This window comes from Myotis brandtii, unplaced genomic scaffold (assembly GCF_000412655.1).
Source record: "Myotis brandtii unplaced genomic scaffold, ASM41265v1 scaffold502, whole genome shotgun sequence".
NCBI lineage: Eukaryota > Metazoa > Chordata > Mammalia > Chiroptera > Vespertilionidae > Myotis > Myotis brandtii.
The window spans coordinates 362343-366982 of NW_005369142.1; the positions used below are offsets into that span (position 1 = coordinate 362343).

The 4640-nt window shown below is 47.6% G+C and overlaps 2 long non-coding RNA genes across 2 annotated transcripts in view; one reads left to right on the forward strand and one right to left on the reverse strand.

The window, feature by feature from the left end:
• LOC106727930 overlaps positions 1-2779 on the forward strand; it is a 7931-nt gene extending 5152 nt beyond the window's left edge. The window contains exon 3 of the long non-coding RNA XR_001364166.1: positions 2769-2779. This is a non-coding gene — a long non-coding RNA (uncharacterized LOC106727930). The remainder of the gene's footprint in view (positions 1-2768) is intronic.
• The window catches only part of LOC106727931, a 22205-nt gene that overhangs the window by 11466 nt on the left and 6099 nt on the right, over positions 1-4640 (reverse strand). The gene's annotated exons all lie outside the window — the stretch shown is intronic.

A 4640-nucleotide genomic window follows, 5' to 3' on the forward strand; every position in this document is an offset into this window, starting at 1 on the left:
CCTTAATTCAGCACAGGCAGGGGGCAGGGCCCATAAAATCTCTCTGCCCTGCGGAGCTGTGAGTCCCGCCCCTGAAAGTCCCAGTCAGACAAGAAAAGCCACAAATACCTTTAAATCTACCCCAGAATTCCAAAATTTCAACCTAACACAGCAAAATCACAGAGCAAACCAAAGTCCCTAGTACACAAACATAGACAGAAATTTTTACTAAGTGGGCTGATTCCTCCCGTGATAGAGAGCAAAAGTCTCTGAGAAAACTAACTCAATAGCACTGCTTGAGACTTTTGCAGACCTTCATGGGCTCAGCCTTCAGTAAATCAAACGTTTTAACCAGATGAGCAAACAGAAAATCAAAGTAGCTTCCGCTTTCACACAGACCAGTTAATCAGCAGATAGTTATGCTAAGACAGACAAACATCCATACTCACACTCTCTCAGTAGACTAGCCCAAACTGGAGCTGAGAAGATAGTTCCCAACTCCCCAGATGGGCATGGGGCACTCCCAGCACCCACGCCCCAGACTAGAATTCTCAACCGACGTCTCAGTGAGAACCTACTGGAGGAGTTAAGGCTGCATCCAGCCCCCCTTCTGGGTAGCAAATTGGCTAGTCCCACACACAAACAGAAGAGTGAACCCATAATTCCTTAATTGAATCTGAATTCACTCACCTCTGGAGTCCTGATTCCTGATTTACCTGATGAAGTCCTATGACTTCCGGGGAGGTGATCAAGCTCCCCCTTCCACTCACTTGGAGTGGGCCTGACTGACTGGGGCCCCTACCTTATAGATTCTGTTGACAGGTCCAGAGGTGTCCATCCACTTTCTCCAGATGCCAGCCAGGTCCTGGGCTGAGGGCAGGGAGCACCTGGAGCTCCCCCCAGTTCAATTCTGCTAAAATCAGCAGCGTGCGCCTTTCGGAGGCCTGTCCCATGCCCCGGGCCCCAAACCCTGTCCACTCACCAGAGGCAAGAGCCAAACACAGTTAGCTTCCTGGTTCAGGGAACCATATGTTGCAGAAGACCAAGAAATACCAAACATGCTTCCTAGAGAAAGGGAGGGACCCCGTTTATTAACACTAGTGGACTCCAGGAATCATTTCCAAATCAGAGTGAAGAAACACGCAGAGAGCCTGTCTATATATATATCCCACTGGGGTCTTTGTCTTGCAGATATGCCCCCTTCCCCCTTCGTGGCCCTGCAAGAAGGCTGCCAGGTGCCAGGCCACATCCGATTGTCTGTCCTGGCACCAGCATAACAACCCTCCCCCCCAGGGCAGTTCATTGTTCACAGTTTCTATGGCCTGACACGCCTTGCAAGACCAGTTTCCTCCTCATAACCACCTGACTCACCAGCATAACAACCCTCCCCACCAGTGCAGTTCATTGTTCACTGTTTCTATGGCCTGACACACCTTGCAAGACCAGTTTCCTCCTCAGTTCCATAACACCAAACCAGCTGTGTCTTGCTTTAGCATGGCCCTTACCATTGGCTAAGCAGCCCAATCCCTGCACTAGTGCCAACCAGACTCACATCACAGCTTAGCCTCTTTCAGGCACCTCTAAATCCAGGGGGGAAAAATGGCCACCATCTGCAGATCACTTAATAGCTCCTATTAGTTGGCATTGCCTGGGCAAAGGAAATGAGTAACCTTGGCCTGCACAGGCCCCAGAAATAAGACATTCGGTAGCTGATTGGACATATTATATCTGAGGAGCACAGAAGAAACAAGTTAGAGCCACACAAGAGAATGGGAGTTATGGAAAGGGGAGCCATTCTGGAGCTGGAGCTCGGCTGAGAGGCCCAAGTGATATTGGCTGCAAAGCCCCTTCTTCTCAGGAGTGTAGGCTCTCACCTCTACACAGGGATCCTAAATCAGAGCAGCAGAGTCTGGAAGATGAATCTGTGTAGCACTGGGCAGTGGGAACCAGGGGAATTCTGTCTGCCTGGGAGACTGGGAGACTGGGATGGCACCTTACCAGTGAGGGAGCCTATTGTTAGAAGCCCCAGCCTGAGAAGTTTGTCCCAGGCTCTAACTACTGGAAAGATTGTGCTGTAGTGTGTGGGGGAAAAAAAAAGAAGAAGAAGAAGAAGAAGAAGGGTCCTGGGGCTGGCCTGTACCCAGCAGTGACTTGTAAGGACCCTCTGCTTTCCTGCCTGGCTAGGGGAAAAAGGAAGGGATTGTTCTACCTCCATTGTGAGGTTGGAACCCTTCCCCCTATGTAGAGGGTCTCAGACTGTTTCATCCTGTGGGTCTGGCAGCATGGCCTGGAGGAGCAGGACAGATGGGGGATTTGGAGACTTGGGAGCATGAGGTGAGCTGGGGTTCTTGGAACTGACTTTGCTGAGACCAGCCATACAGAGATTTGGGTCCTGCACGGGGTTGATTTTATAGCCCCTTCTGCTTGGACCTGTGGCACAGGGGTGCTGGTCCTCCCAGAGTTAGAGTTTTTAGTCTATCCCATGGGAAGGCTTCTATTGGAAGGCAGATAAACAAGAGCTGGGCTTTTGTGGCTGCACTGTTGGGAGCTGATCTGAGCTCCCTGTGGAAGATAGGCAAAGAACTCATAATGGGATATTCCAAGTGTGAGACCTTCAGGGGCTACTGTCTGGGAACAGGAAGAAATGTTTAACCCCCTCCTACAGACAATATTCTCCACTCCTTTTGAAATGGAATATTTGGGCTGGAACCCGAATTCTTTGTCTGTCGGAGTCGAAGAATGAATCCACGGACAGGGGGTAGTATAGCAAAGGTGGAGATTTATTGAAGAACAAGTACAGACTCCCACATGGGGAGAGGGAAAGAGTCCCACAGAATGGACTCCCACATGGGGAGGGGGAAAGGGTCCCACTGAGTTCCTTTTTCCCTGTGGCTTATAAAGGCTGTAGATCCTTGTGCCTTGATATCCCCTCTAATTGGTCATTATTCCCTTAGACTGGTTACTATAGTAATTCCTGAGCTCAAAGGTCAAACCTCACATGGGACAATGAGGTTCTCCCCCAATCCCCTCCTTCCTTATTATTTTCCTATTGCCTTTGGGTTTCGTCTTCTTTTTCTGGATGAAGGGCATCCTTCCCTTTATTTTGTAAATATAGTCCTTTTGCTGTTCCTAGTTCCCTCATTCTATGGAAATGTACTTGTTGCAGCTCTACAGCCCTGTGCTTCTTCCCTGGTCCCCTTGATTTCTAAAATTTCCTAAAACCTGTCTTTTTTACCCCTAAAAATTTCTGTTTCAGTCCCCCCCCCCTTAGGAAACTGCCATTGGGGACAATGGACGCCGATCTGTCTGGTTGCTTCCTGCTGGCAAAAGGGTCATAGTTTTGGGGGGCAGCAGTCAGGGTCCCATCAGAAGTGGGCTAAGGGTCCACGGACGATGGATGTAGCTGCCTTCATCTGTGGTTTCATGCAGAGGACCATTTGTAGCTTAAGTTGTCCTATAGACTAAGGTTTAGCACATTTTACTCTGAAAGAGATGTGGGAGATATAGTATATCTACTTGAGATTATTTGACCCTGAATTGGGCTGCTTTAACATACTTAGTAGTTAGGGATTTGCGGAGCCAGTATGGCTTGATAAATTTACTATACCAGAGTTACAGAGAGGAGCTATAAACAGGAGTTATCTTGTGGTGTTTTCTGGGTCCCAGTAAGGACCGAGAAGGTCTCCTCCAGGTACCAGCTTAGGATTCAGGTGACACTAATGAAAAGACAAAATAAGAATTGTTAAAAAGATGAAGATACTGATTATTTAGAAATACCAGAGTATGTTACTTATTTGGGACTTATTGACTCTTCAGGTTGCCTTCGAAAGAGAAGTTTCAGGTCCTTTAGAGGCTCACATGAGTAGAAATCTGGTGATCGGGTTGATGACAATGTACCTTCATCCTCCTCCTGTGCTGGCATTCAAGGCTCACTCGAGATAGATAGATTTAGGAGTAGATGCTGCTGACCTGTGGGGAAACTTAAAGACGGTGCCTGTAAAAGAGCCTTTTGAGTTGTTCAAAGGCCTGCCCAAATAAATGAGGGCTATTCCTGAAAGCTCTGGGGAAGCACTGTCCATGTTAGCTGATGGCTTTGATTATTGGGATCTTTTAAAGGCGAATAGGGACTGTGAGTTAGGAGGCAGGAGTATATAGAAGAAGGCATTCTTGAGATTTAGTACTGCAAACCACTTTGTGTTCTCTGGAGTGTGGGCAAGTAAAGCATAAGGGTTAGGGACAATTGGCTGGATAGGAATCACTGCCTTATTTACTAGTTATAAGTCCTGAACTAGTCCTCCACCTCTATTAGCCTCTTGTACCCCTAAGATGGGGGTATTGTAAGGACTATGACAAGGTTTCAATAAACGTTGGGCTTCTAAAATAGATGGCCTATTAATATATTGAGTCCTTCTAGAGCCTCAGGGTTGAGAGGATATTGTTTCTGATGTGAATATGAGGCTTTTTGCAGAATCAGGAAGGCATGGGAAAGGAACAACTTACTCCAGCTGTGCCCTAAAAGCTGAGAAAAATATCTCCTTATTGGCTTCCCAGACATGCCTGTAATGCAGGGGTCCTCAAACTTTTTAAACAGGGGGCCAGTTCACTGTCCCTCAGACCATTGGAGGGCCAGACTATAGTTTAAAAAAAAACTATGGGGGGAA